We start from the raw sequence: 13,550 nt of genomic DNA, 5'->3' as shown, positions 1-13,550 counted from the left end.
AACTCCCGGAGTTCACCCAAACCCATGTCCATTGAGTCGATGATGCCATCCAACCATCTCATCCTCTGTCGTCCCCTTCTCCTACTGTCCTCAATCTTTCCCAGCATAAGGGTCTTTTCAAATGAGTCAGCTCTTCGCATCAGGTAGTCAAAATATTGGAGTTTCAGCTTCAACATCAGTCCTTCCAATGACCACCCAGGACTGATCTCCTTTAGGATGGACTGGTTGGATCTCCTTGCAGTACAAGGGAATCTCAAGTCTTCTCCAACACCACAGTTCAAAAGTGTCAATTCTTCTGTGCTCAGTTTTCTTCACAGTCCAACTCTCACATCCATACATGACTACAGGAAAAACCATAGCCTTGACTAGATGGACCTTTGTTGGCAAAGTAATATCTCTGCTATTCAATATGCTATCTAGGTTGGTCATAACTTTCCTTTCAAGGAGTAAAAGTCTTTTAATTTCATGGTTGCAATAACCATCTGCAGTGATTTTGGAGCCCCCCAAAATAAAGTCTGACACTGTTCCATGTCCAGTTCTAACTGTTTCTTCCTGACTTGCATACAGGTTTCTCAAGAGGCAGATCAGGTGGTCTGGTATTCCCATCTCTTTCAGAATTTTCCAGTTTATTGTGATCCACACAGTCAAAGCCTTTGGCATAGTCAATAAAGCAGAAATAGAGGTTTTTCTGGAACCCTCTTGATTTTCCCATGATCCAGCAGATGTTGGCAATTTGATCTCTGGTTCCTCTGCCTTTTCTAAAACCAGCTTGAATATCTGGAAGTTCACGGTTCATGTATTGCTGAAGCCTGGGTTGGAGAATTTTGAGCATGACTTTACTAGTATGTGAGATGAATGCAATTGTGCAGTAGTTTGAGCATTCTTTGTCATTGCCTTTCTTTGGGATTGGAATGAAAACGGACCTTTTCCAGTCCTGTGGCCACTGCTGAGTTTTCCAAATTTGCTGGCATATTGAGTGCAGCACTTACACAGCATCATCTTTCAGGATTTGAGACAGCTCAACTGGAATTCCGTCACCTCCACTAGCTTTGTTCATAGTGATGCTTTCTAAGGCCCACTTGACTTCACATTCCAGGATGTCTGGCTCTAGGTCAGTGATCACACCATTGTGATTATCTGGGTCGTGAAGATCTTTTTTGTACAGTTCTTCTGTGTATTCTTGCCACCTCTTCTTAATATCTTCTGCTTCTCTTAGGTCCATACCATTTGTGTCCTTTATTATGCCCATTTTTGCATGAAATGTGCCCTTGGTATCTCTAATTTTCTTGAAGAGATCTCTAGTCTTTCCCATTCTGTTGTTTTCCTCTATTTCTTTGCATTGATCGCCGAGGAAGGCTTTCTTAATCTCTTCTTGCTATTCTTTGGAACTCTGCATTCAGATGCTTATATCTTTCCTTTTCTCCTTTGCTTTTTGCTTCTCTTCTTTTCACAGCTATTTTTAAGGCCTCCCCAGACAGCCATTTTGCTTTTTTGTATTTCTTTTCCATGGGGATGGTCTTGATCCCTGTCTCCTGAACAATGTCACAAACCTCCATTCATAGTTCATCAGGTACTCTACCTATCAGATCTAGTCCCTTAAATCTATTTCTCACTTCCACTGTATAATCATAAGGAATTTGATTTAGGTCATACTGAATGGTCTAGTGGTATTCCCTACTTTCTTCAATTTAAGTCTGAATTTGGCAATAAGGAGTTCATAATCTGAGCCACATTCAGCTCCCAATCTTGTTTCTGCTGACTGTATAGAGCTTCTCCATCTTTGGCTGCAAAGAATATAATCAATCCGATTTCGGTGTTGACCATCTGGTGATGTCCATGTGTAGAGTCTTCTCTTGTGTTGTTGGAAGAGGGTGTTTGCTATGACCAGTGCGATCTCTTGGCAAAACAGCCTTTGTCCTGTTTAATTCCGTATTCCAAGGCCAAATTTGCCTGTTACCCCAGGTGTTTCTTGACTTCCTACTTTTGCATTCCAGTCCCCTATAATGAAAAGGACATCTTTTTTGGGTGTTAGTTCTGAAAGGTCTTGTAGGTCTTCATAGAACCGTTCAACTTAATCTTCTTCAGCATTATTGGTTGGGGCATAGACTTGGATTACTGTGATATTGAATGGTTTGCCTTGGAAACAAACACAGATCATTCTGTCATTTTTGAGATTGCATCCAAGTACTGCATTTCTGACTCTTTTGTTGACCATGATGGCTACTCCAACATCAAGCTACTCCCTTGACGTTCAAGGTCAAGAGGGGCAGCTGTGAGGAGATACCCCTCGTCCAAGATAAGGAGCAGCGGCTGCGCTTTGCTGGAGCAGCCCTGAAGAGATACCCCAAGACCAAGGTAAGAGAAACCCAAGTAAGATGATAGGTGTTGTGAGAGGCATCAGAGGGCAGACACACAAACCATAATCACAGAAAACTAGTCAATCTAATCACATGGACCATAGCCTTGTCTAACTCAGTGAAACTAAGCCATGCTATGTGGGGCCACCCAAGATGGGCGGGTCATGGTGGAGAGGTCTAACAGAATGTGGTCCACTGGAGATGGAAATGGCAAACCACTTCAGTATTCTTGCCTTGAGAACCCCATGAACAGTATGAAAAGGCAAAATGATAGGATACTGAAAGAGGAACTCCCCAGGTCGGTAGATGCTCAATATGCTACTGGAAATCAGTGGAGAAATAACTCCAGAAAGAATGAAGGGATGGAGCCAAAGCAAAACCAATACCCAGTTGTGGATGTGACTGGTGATAGAAGCAAGGTCCAATGCTGTAAAAAGCAATATTGCGTAGGAACCTGGAATGTTAGGTCCGTGAATCAAGGCAAATTGGAAGTGGTCAAACAGGAGACGGCAAGAGTGAACGTCGACATTCTAGGAATCAGTGAACTAAAATGGACTGGAATGGGTGGATTTAACCCAGATGACCATTATATCTATTACTGTGGCCAGGAATCCCTTAGAAGAAATGGAGTAGCCATCATGGTCAACAAAAGAGTCCAAAATACAGTACTTTAAAAAAGATAATTGTTACAAAACAGTCAGTTCAGTTCAGTTACAAAACAAACCATCATAAAATTGTAATCCAAATACCAAGGTAAGTTAAGGATGTAGGTATCAGACTAAAGAATTCCACCCATCAGAAAAAAAAAAAAAAAAAAGGTTTCACCTTCCTGTAGTTCTCTATTTATACACCTAAATCTGCTTGTAGCTCTCTATCTGATTCTTCAAAGAAACAGCAGGGGATTCAAGAAATAGTGACTAAAGATCACATAGAATGGAAAATACCATCATGCATGTTACAGTGAGAAGGCTTTGTATAAACATGGAGATTCCAAGTTTATCCCCTGATTTCTGTATCAGAACAATCTATGAACAGTGACAGATTCAAGTGAATGATGTTCAATATTGAAAAAAAAAAATAAAGAAAGATAATGAGGTAGAGGGTATTTCTGCAGAATACACCACCATCCGATTAAATTCTGTTGGAGAGTATTTATTGCACTTTCTTAGATATTTTGATTATAGTTTCACCTTTTCATAAACTCTGAGAAAGTCCTCCCAGATTGATCTTATTTTTGTGATCTTTAACATCTAGGATCTAGTATTTCTATATTATATTCTTGGCCACAAAGAGAAACTAATCACCCTCAAAAATGCCTTTCTCTCCCATTTAGTACAGTGATGTAAATGGATATGTCTTAAATGCAAGCACTCTGTGTCAATCTCCCTTGAAATAGAATATTGCTCAAGTTTGAAGCTGAAAAGAGCCTCTGTACCCTGACATCAAATTAAATCTCAGAGACAGAGTTTTGGGTGAAATAAAAAAGAATAGCATATTGCTTAGCCAAGCAAATGAGGCCACAATAGGCTACTGCACCCAACGTTGTGTGTCCTGCCTTGGAGGGGGTAACAAGGAGTTGTTTGGTAATGATTCAGAGGAGAGTGTGAAGTGCTTGTGGGAATTCTCCTGACTGATGGTGAGCTAAGTAGAAGTCAACACCATCAATCTATGTTCTGACTTTAATCGGTCTGAGGGTCTTTGTGCTTGTGGGCAGCATTCAGTTAATTTCTTACACATGGTGGGTGTTTTAATACCTGCACATTAGCTCAAAGATATTGATATGTATGTCTCTTGAGGTGGAACTGAGACCCTGCCCCAACGTTGCACCTTTGTTTCTTGGCTGCCCTTCCCTTATCTCTGTATCCCCTGCCTTCCCTGATTTGCAACTGTTTGAAACTGATCCTTGGAACTCAGGGAAGGTAATGGAAGCTGCATGAAGCCTTTATTCTGTAATCAGGAATTGGGGGACACAGAAAGGATTTTGTGTCCAGAAGGCCCACAGGGTCCTGCTCAATCTCAAGTTCAAAGAAGAGAAATTTCACAGACCATGCCATGATACTGGGTTGCATAGTGCCTATCTCCCCCAATTCACTTCCAGTGAGAATCTCAGAAAGTAACCTTATTTGGAAGTAGACTTTTTGTAGATGTTATTATTTAAATTAAATGATGGATTACACCGGGTCCTAATTCAATGACCCATAAGAAAAAAAAAAAATAAAGACATAAAAATGTAGAGGAGATGTGAAGATGGAGACAGAGATTAGAGTAACACATCCTCGAGTTACAGAATGTCAAGAATTACAGCACCTCCAAGAGACAAGGAAGGATTCAATGCTGGAGACTTCAGAAACAGCATGGCTCTACAAACCCTATGATTTTGATTATTGATTCCAGAACTGTGAAAGAATAAATTTCCATTGTTATAAACCATACATCTTGTGGTACTTTTTTATAGCAACCAAATAAAACTAATGGTCATCTGTAGGGTGAGAGGGAATATTATACAGGCAATTAGGCATTGAGTGAAAGTCACTCAGTTGTGTCCGACTCTTTGTGAGTCCATGGAATTTTCCAGGCCAGAATACTGGAGTGGGTAGCCTTTCCCTTCTAATCTAGGGGATTTTCCCAACCCAGGGATTGAACCCAGGTCTCTCACATTACAGGCAGATTCTTTACCAACTGAGCTATCAGGGAAGCCCCAAATCAGTCAATCCTAAAGGAAATCAGCCCTGAATATTCACTGGGAGGATTGATGCTGAAGCTGAAGCTCCAATATTTTGGCCACCTGATGCAAACAACTGACTCATTGGAAAAGATCCTGATGTTGGGAAAGATGGAAGGCAGGAGGAGAAGGGGACGACAGAGAATGAGATGGTTGGATGGCATCTCCAACTCAGTGGGCATGAATTTGCACAAGCTCTGGGAGTTGGTGATGGACAGGGAAGCCTGGTGTGCTGCAGTTCATGGGGTTGCAAAGAGTCAGACACAAATGAGCGACTTAGCTAAGCTGAACTGAGGTAGTGAATGAAGACACTTTTATCAGACTTTAAAAAATTTATTTTTTAAAGTATAGTGGATGCACTATGTTAATTTCTACTGTACAACAAAGTGATTCAGTTATACATATGCATGCATTCATTTTCATATTCTTTTCCATCATGGTTTATCATAGGATATTGAATATAGTTCCCTGCGCTATACAGCAGGACCTTGTCTATCCATTCTATATGTAATCTTTTACATCTTCTAACCAAAAATTCCCAATCCAGCCCTTCCCCACATCCCTTCCTGTTGGCAACTACAAGTCTCTTCTCCAGGCCTGTGAGTCTATCAATACTTTTAAAATTGGGAACAGAATGCCACAAAAATGTAGAGGGAGATGACAAAACTGTCAATATTTATTCTGACATCTCAAGAAAAAAAAAAATCAGCAATCCTAAGCAATTTAGGCCTTAGAAGACATACTTTTAGAGAAGATGGAGTGGGATTATTGAGTTATAGCATCTCTTGGATGAAAATTTTTAGAAATTTCCCTCTCTATCTGGTATAATTTCATATTTCACAAGCTCTAGCATAGCAGACCCAAATGCCTTTGTCAATAGAAAAGGTTATTGACACATAAATAATATATTAACATACTGACAAGCTGATATAGTGGGACTATCTTCTCTAGGTTTTCAGTCCAGTTTCCAATCTGGCAAGGAAAAGGCCAAGATTCTAAGTGGTTGAGGATGTAACAGGGTGTAAGCATCTGTTAAGAGCAGATATATTGGCTTTATTCTAGTGGAGCAAACACTGGTTAAAATATTGATTTAAATTCCTTCAGAAAAGTTTCTATATACCCTCATGATACATCCCTTGTTGGTTTTGGTTCAGTAGATTAGTTGTGTCCTACTCTTTGCAACCACATGGACTGCAGCACACTAGGCTTCCCTGTCCTTCACCATCTCCCAGAGCTTGCTCAAACTCATGTCCGCTGAGTCGGTGATGCCATTCAACCATCTCACCTTCTGTTGTCCCCTTCTCCTCCTGCCTTCCATCTTTCCCAGCATCAGGGTCTTTTCTAAAGAGCCGGCTCTTCACGTCAGGTGACCAAAGTATTGGAGTTTCAGCTTCAGCATCAATCCTTCCAATGAATATTCAGGACTGATTTTCTTTAGGATTGACTGGTTTGATCTCCTTGCCGTCCAAGGGACTCTTAAAAGTCTCCTCCAACACCACAATTCAAAAGCATCAATTCTTTGGCACTCAGCCTCCTTTATTGTCCAACTCTCACATCCATACATGACCACTGGAAAAACCATAGCTTTGACTATTTGGTCCTTTGTTAGCAAAGTAATGTCTCTCTTTTTTAGTATGCTGACTAGGTTTGTGATAGCTTTTCTTTCAGGGAGCAAGCGTCTTATTTTTATGGCTGAAGTCACCATCTGCAGTGATTTTGGAGCCCAAGAAAATAGTCTGTCACTGTTTCCATTGTTTCCCCATCTATTTACCATGAAGCAATGGACCAGATGCCGTGATCTTTGTTTCTTAACTGTTGAGTTTTAAGCCAGTTTTTTCACTCTTCTCTTTCACATTCATCAAGAGGTTCTTTTGTTCCTCTATGCTTTCTACCTTAAGGGTGGTGTCATCTGCATGTCTGAGGTTATTGATATTTCTCCTTGCAATCTAACTGCAAGTGCTTGAAATTCCCTCACATAATATTTCTCAAATTTTCCTGCACAATGAAATCACCTAGAGAACTTTAATCATATTTATGCTTGAATTTCATCCATAGAGGATAACGTAATTGTTGGACACCGGCATTTTAAAGCTTTCAGTGTTCAGAGCTGACAGAGAAAAAACGCAGCGGACAAATTGCTGCAACTTTAGAATTTTACCAGAAGTAGGTATATCCTTTCTCTATTCCTGAAGAAATATTACTTAAACTAAACTTTTAGTGAGTTTAGTTTAAGTTTAGTTTTAGTTTAAGATAGTGAGTTTCTATATAGATTAATATCTGAAGCAGATTGCTACCTGTTCAATCAAGTCTATTGTCATCAGAAGAGCCAGACTGTCTGAAAAATCCAGTACTGAACCTATGGATAATACTAAAACTTTCTTCTCCCTACCCTACACTGGATTTTTTAGCCAGTGAATATTCCTTTGGATGTAGGTGGAGTGGAACTGACAAAAAAGCATCTGAAATGGTAGAAGGAGATACACACTAAAGACTCATATGAAAGTAGTTTCCACAGGGAGAAAAGAAGAGAGAAAATAAATACCTCATTTCACACCAAGGCTGAGCTGAGGTGCAGCTGGAAAGGTGAAAACAGACTGGATTTTTTTCATGTCCAATCTCATTCAACAGAGAGAGTTCCATTCAGCTGAAATCATATGGTAATGGCAGTATTTGTACTCTACTTCTGGGTTTCTGGAATTCTGGTGACCATGTAAAGCTTGCCTTATGTAGCACAGAGAAAGCAAGACTCATCCACTCTTCAGGGCTGACTTAAATATTGCATTCCTTGCCTGTGGACTACTGCTTACAACAATAAGGTATAGTTTTCCACAGACCAACCACTAAAAAGAAACAAAGCTTTTTATCTCCTGCCTAAGATGAGTATAGATGGGAGAGCAGAGTGTCCTGTGGGGGAGGTAGGCATCTAAATAGAATTGGATAGTGATTTCCTGGAGTATATTATTTAGTATCTGTCTCCATAGAATACTGGCTTTTTGATAATTCAAGTCTGGGGAGAACTGCCATTTCTAAAGATTTCTGTAGAATAAAATGAAGATTTCTTAAGATAAAGGACAGAAAAACAAAAGCACTGCAATTTCATTTCCCCTTTAGAGTTTTAAATCTTTACACCATTTTGTCCTTGTGTGATTTAACTCTTCTTGATACAGGGATCCTGAGAACAACATCTGCCCTTCTCTCCCAGAAGGGGTAACAGTCAGTGTATTCTAAAGTCATGAAAGAAAACATATTGGTTTGCTACAATTGAAGATTTTGCTCCATATCTTTCAATATGTGAAGTGGCTGGCTGACCATATTTGTCTAAGGGTCTTGGAGGGAAGAAGGTAACAGTCTGAATGAACTTATTTACAAAACAGAAATAGACCCAAAGACATAGAAAAGAAACTTATGGTTATCAAAAGGGAAAGGTGTCAGGGGTGGAATAAATTAGGAGGTTGGGACTGACATATGCATACTGCTATGTATAAAACTGATAACCAACAAGGACCTACTGGATAGCACAGGGAACTATATAGTCAGTATGTTGTAATGACCTATAAGAGAAAAGAATATGAAAAAGAATATAGAATTAGTGTAATGTACCCTGAAACTAAGACCATGTTATAAATAAACTATGCTTCATTAAAAGTATAAAATAATAATAAAGAAGGAAAGAATCTGAGAGGCATATCTCATGTGTTAATATGGAGTACTCAATACTATTTTGGGGATTGGGGGGAGGGCTGGAAAAAAAAAGTGAAAAAGAAGTCAGAAGGTGAAGGAAAGTAAGAATGGGGGAAAGTCAGCAAAGAGCTTGGGCATCATAACATTATAAATGAGAAGTCTGAACCTGAACCCAATCAGAAGTTAAGACAATGAATCAGATCAGATCAGATCAATGGCTCAGTCCTGTCCGACTATTTGCGACCCCATGAATCGCAGCACGCCAGGCCTCCCTGTCCATCACCAACTCCCAGAGTTCACTGAGACTCACGTCCATCGAGTCAGTGATGCCATCCAGCCATCTCTGTCATCCCCTTCTCCTCTTGCCTCCAATCCTTCCCAGCATCAGAGTCTTTCCAATGAGTCAGCTCTTCGCATGAGGTGGCCAAAGGACTGGAGTTTCAGCTTTAGCATCATTCCTTCCAAAGAAATCCCAGGGCTGATCTCCTTCAGAATGGACTGGTTGGATCTCCTTGCAGTCCAAGGGGCTCTCAAGAGTCTTCTCCAACAACACAGTTCAAAAGCATCAATTCTTTGGCGCTCAGCCTTCTTCACAGTCCAACTCTCACATCCATACATGACCACTGGAAAAACCATAGCCTTGACTAGACGAATCTTTGTTGGCAAAGTAATGTCTCTGCTTTTCAATATGCTATCTAGGTTGGTCATAACTTTCCTTCCAAGGAGTAAGCGTCTTTTAATTTCATGGCTGCAGTCACCATCTGCAGTGATTTTGGAGCCCCCCAAAATAAAGTCTGACACTGTTTCCACTGTTTCCCCATCCATTTCCCATGAAGTGATGGGACCGGATGCCATGATCTTTGTTTTCTGAATGTTGAGCTTTAAGCCAAATTTTTCACTCTCCTCATTCACTTTCATCAAGAGGCTTTTTAGTTCCTCTTCACTTTCTGCCATAAGGGTGGTGTCATCTGCATATCTGAGGTTATTGATATTTCTCCCGGCAACCTTGATTCCAGCTTGTGCTTCTTCCAGTCCAGCGTTTCTCATGATGTACTCTGCATATAAGTTAAATAAACTGGGTGACAATATACAGCCTTGACGTACTCCTTTTCCTATTTGGAACCAGTCTGTTGTTCCATGTCCAGTTCTAACTGTTGCTTCCTGACCTGCATAGAAATTTCTCAAGAGGCAGATCAGGTGGTCTGGTATTCCCATCTCTTTCAAAATTTTCCACAGTTTCTTGTGATCCACACAGTCAAAGGCTTTGACATAGTCAATAAAACAGAAATAGAGGTTTTTCTTGAACCCTCTTGCTTTTTCCATGATCCAGCAGATGTTGGCAATTTGACCTCTGGTTCCTCTGCCTTTTCTAAAACCAGCTTGAACATCAGGAAGTTCACGGTTCACATATTGCTGAAGCCTGTCTTGGAGAATTTTGAGCATTACTTTACTAGCGTGTGAGATGAGTGCAATTGTGCAGTAGTTTGAGCATTCTTTGGCATTGCCTTTCTTTGGGATTGGAATGAAAACGGACCTTTTCCAGTCCTGTGGCCACTGCTGAGTTTTCCAAATTTGCTGGCATATTGACTGCAGCACTTTCACAGCATCATCCTTTAGGATTTGGAATAGCTCAACTGGAATTCTATCACCTCCACTAGATTTGTTCGTAGTGATGCTTTCTAAGGCCCACTTGACTTCACATTCCAGGATGTCTGGCTCTAGGTCAGTGATCACACCATCGTGAATATCTGGGTCATGAAGATCTTTTTTGTACAGTTCTTCTGTGTATTCTTGCCATCTCTTCTTAATATCTTCTTCTTCTGTTAGGTCCATACCATTTCTGTCCTTTATCAAGCCCATCTTTGCATGAAATGTTCCTTTGGTATCTCTGATTTTCTTGAACAGATCCCTAGTCTTTCCCATTCTGTTGTTTTCCTCTATTTCTTTGCATTGATCGCTGAAGAAGGCTTTCTTATCTCTTCTTGCTATTCCTTGGAACTCTGCATTCAGATGCTTATATCTTTCCTTTTCTCCGTTGCTTTTCACTGCTCTTCTTTTCACAGCTATTTGTAAGGCCTCCCCAGACAGCCATTTTGCTTTTTTGCATTTCTTTTCCATGGGAATGATCTTGATCCCTGTTTCCTGTACAATGTCACGAACCTCATTCCATAGTCCATCAGGCACTCTATCTATCAGATCTAGGCCCTTAAATCTATTTCTCACTTCCACTGTATAATCATAAGGGATTTGATTTAGGTCATACCTGAATGGTCTAGTGGTTTTCCCTACTTTCTTCAATTTAAGTCTGAATTTGGCAATAAGGAGTTCATGGTCTGAGCCACAGTCAGCTCCTGGTCTTATTTTTGCTGACTGTATAGAGCTTTTCCATCTTTGGCTGCAAAGAATATAATTGAAGGTTATATACCACCTTGAAGGTCAGTAAGGGCAGCGATGAGGAGATACCCTTTGTCCAAGGTAAGGAGCAATGGCTGCGCTTTGCTAGAGCAACTGTGAAGAGATACCCCACGCCCAAGGTAAAAGAAACCCAAGTAAGACGGTAGGTGTTGTAAGAGGGCATCAGAGGGCAAACACACTGAAACCATACTCACAGAAAGCTAGTCAATCTAATCACACTAGGACCACAGCCTTGTCTAACTCAGTGAAACTAAGCATGCCCATGGGGCAACCCAAGATGGGCGGGTCATGGTGGAGAGATCTGACAGAATGTGGTCCACTGGAGAAGGAAATGGCAAACCACTTCAGTATTCTTGCCTTGAGAACCCCATGAACAGTATAAAAAGGCAAAATGATAGGATACTGAGAGAGGAACTCCCTAGGTCAGTAGGTGCCCAATATGCTACTGGAGATCAGTGGAGAAATAACTCCAGAAAGAATGAAGGGATGGAGCCAAAGCAAAAAGAATACCCAGCTGTGGATGTGACTGGTGATAGAAGCAAGGTCTGATGCTGTAAAGAGCAATATTGCATAGGAACCTGGAATGTCAGGTCCATGAATCAAGGCAAATTGGAAGTGGTCAAACAAGAGATGGCAAGAGTGAATGTCGACATTCTAGGAATCAGCAAACTGAAATGGACTGGAATGGGTGAATTTAACTCAGATGACCATTATATCTACTACTGCGGGCAGGAATCCCTCAGAAGGAATGGAGTAGCCATCATTGTCAACAAAAGAGTCCAAAATGTAGTACTTGGATGCAATCTCAAAAATGACAGAATGAGCTCTGTTCGTTTCCAAGGCAAACCATTCAATATCACAGTAATCCAAGTCTATGCCCCAAGCAGTAACACTGAAGAAGCTGAAGTTGAACGGTTCTATGAAGACCTACAAGACTTTTTAGAACTAACACCGAAAAAAGATGTCCTTTTCATTATAGGGGACTGGAATGCAAAAGTAGGAAGTCAAGAAATACCTGGACTAAAAGGCAAATTTGTCCTTGGAATATGGAATGAAGCAGGGCAAAGACTAATAGAGTTTTGCCAAGAAAATGCACTGGTCATAACAAACACCCTCTTTCAACAACACAAGATAAGACTACACATGGACATCACCAGATGGTCAACACCGAAATCAGACAATCGATATTGGGTGTGAAAAACTGAAGGGGCTGTACTCTGTCCCACCCAGGTGCTCTTTCAGATAGAACCAGATTTTCAGGCAAAATTGTCTTGGACTAAAAATTGAAATGAGGAACCCTGCCTTGACTGGGTAGTGAAGAGGGAAACATATGTGTGCATCTCCTAACAGGAAGTCCATAAAACTCTGTATCAGATCAATAAAGGGGAACATGAACTTCCAAAGGGAAAAGTCAGTGGACTCAGCTGACACACTCCATCTTCTTTTCCTGCCATTACTCATTACCATGTTTGACTGGGTGGATAACCAAGCTTCTTCAAGTTTGTCAACATGGAAACCTAAACTAAGTTAAGACATCATATGTGATTTATGTATGCAAAGATTGCTGGGAGAAATATCAATAACGTCAGATATGCAGAGGACACCACCCTTATGGCAGAAAGTGATGAGGAACTAAAAAGCCTCTTGATGAAAGTGAAAGTGGAGAGTGAAAAAGTTGGCTTAAAGCTCAACATTCAGAAAACAAAGATCATGGCATCTGGTTCCATCACTTCATGGGAAATAGATGGGGCAACAGTGGAAACAGTGTCAGACTTTATTTTGGGGGGCTCCAAAATCACTGCAGATGGTGATTGCAGCCACAAAATTAAAAGATGCTTACTCCTTGGAAGGAAAGTTATGACCAACCTAGATAGCATATTCAAAAGCAGAGACATTACTTTGCCAACAAAGGTCCGTCTAGTCAAGCCTATGGTTTTTCCAGTGGTCATGTATGGATGTGAGAGTTGGACTGTGAAGAAGGCTGAGCGCCAAAGAATTGATGCTTTTGAACTGTGTTGTTGGAGAAGACTCTTGAGAGCCCCTTGGACTGCAAGGAGATCCAACCAGTCCATTCTGAAGGAGATCAGCCCTGGGATTTCTTTGGAAGGAATGATGCTAAAGCTGAAACTCCAGTCCTTTGGCCACCTCATGCGAAGAGTTGACTCATTGGAAAAGACTGTGATGCTGGGAGGGATTGGGGGCAGGAGGAGAAGGGGACGACAAAGGATGAGATGGCTGGATGGCATCACTGACTCGATGGACGTGAGTCTGAGTGAACTCCGGGAGTTTGTAATGGACAGGGAGGCCTGGCGTGCTGCGATTCATTGGGTCGCAAAGAGTCGGACACGACTGAGCGACTCAACTGAACTGAACCC

Source organism: Bos taurus, chromosome 2 (genome assembly GCF_002263795.3).
Source record: "Bos taurus isolate L1 Dominette 01449 registration number 42190680 breed Hereford chromosome 2, ARS-UCD2.0, whole genome shotgun sequence".
Taxonomy (NCBI): Eukaryota; Metazoa; Chordata; class Mammalia; order Artiodactyla; family Bovidae; genus Bos; species Bos taurus.
Note: the sequence above shows the minus strand (reverse complement) of the source record.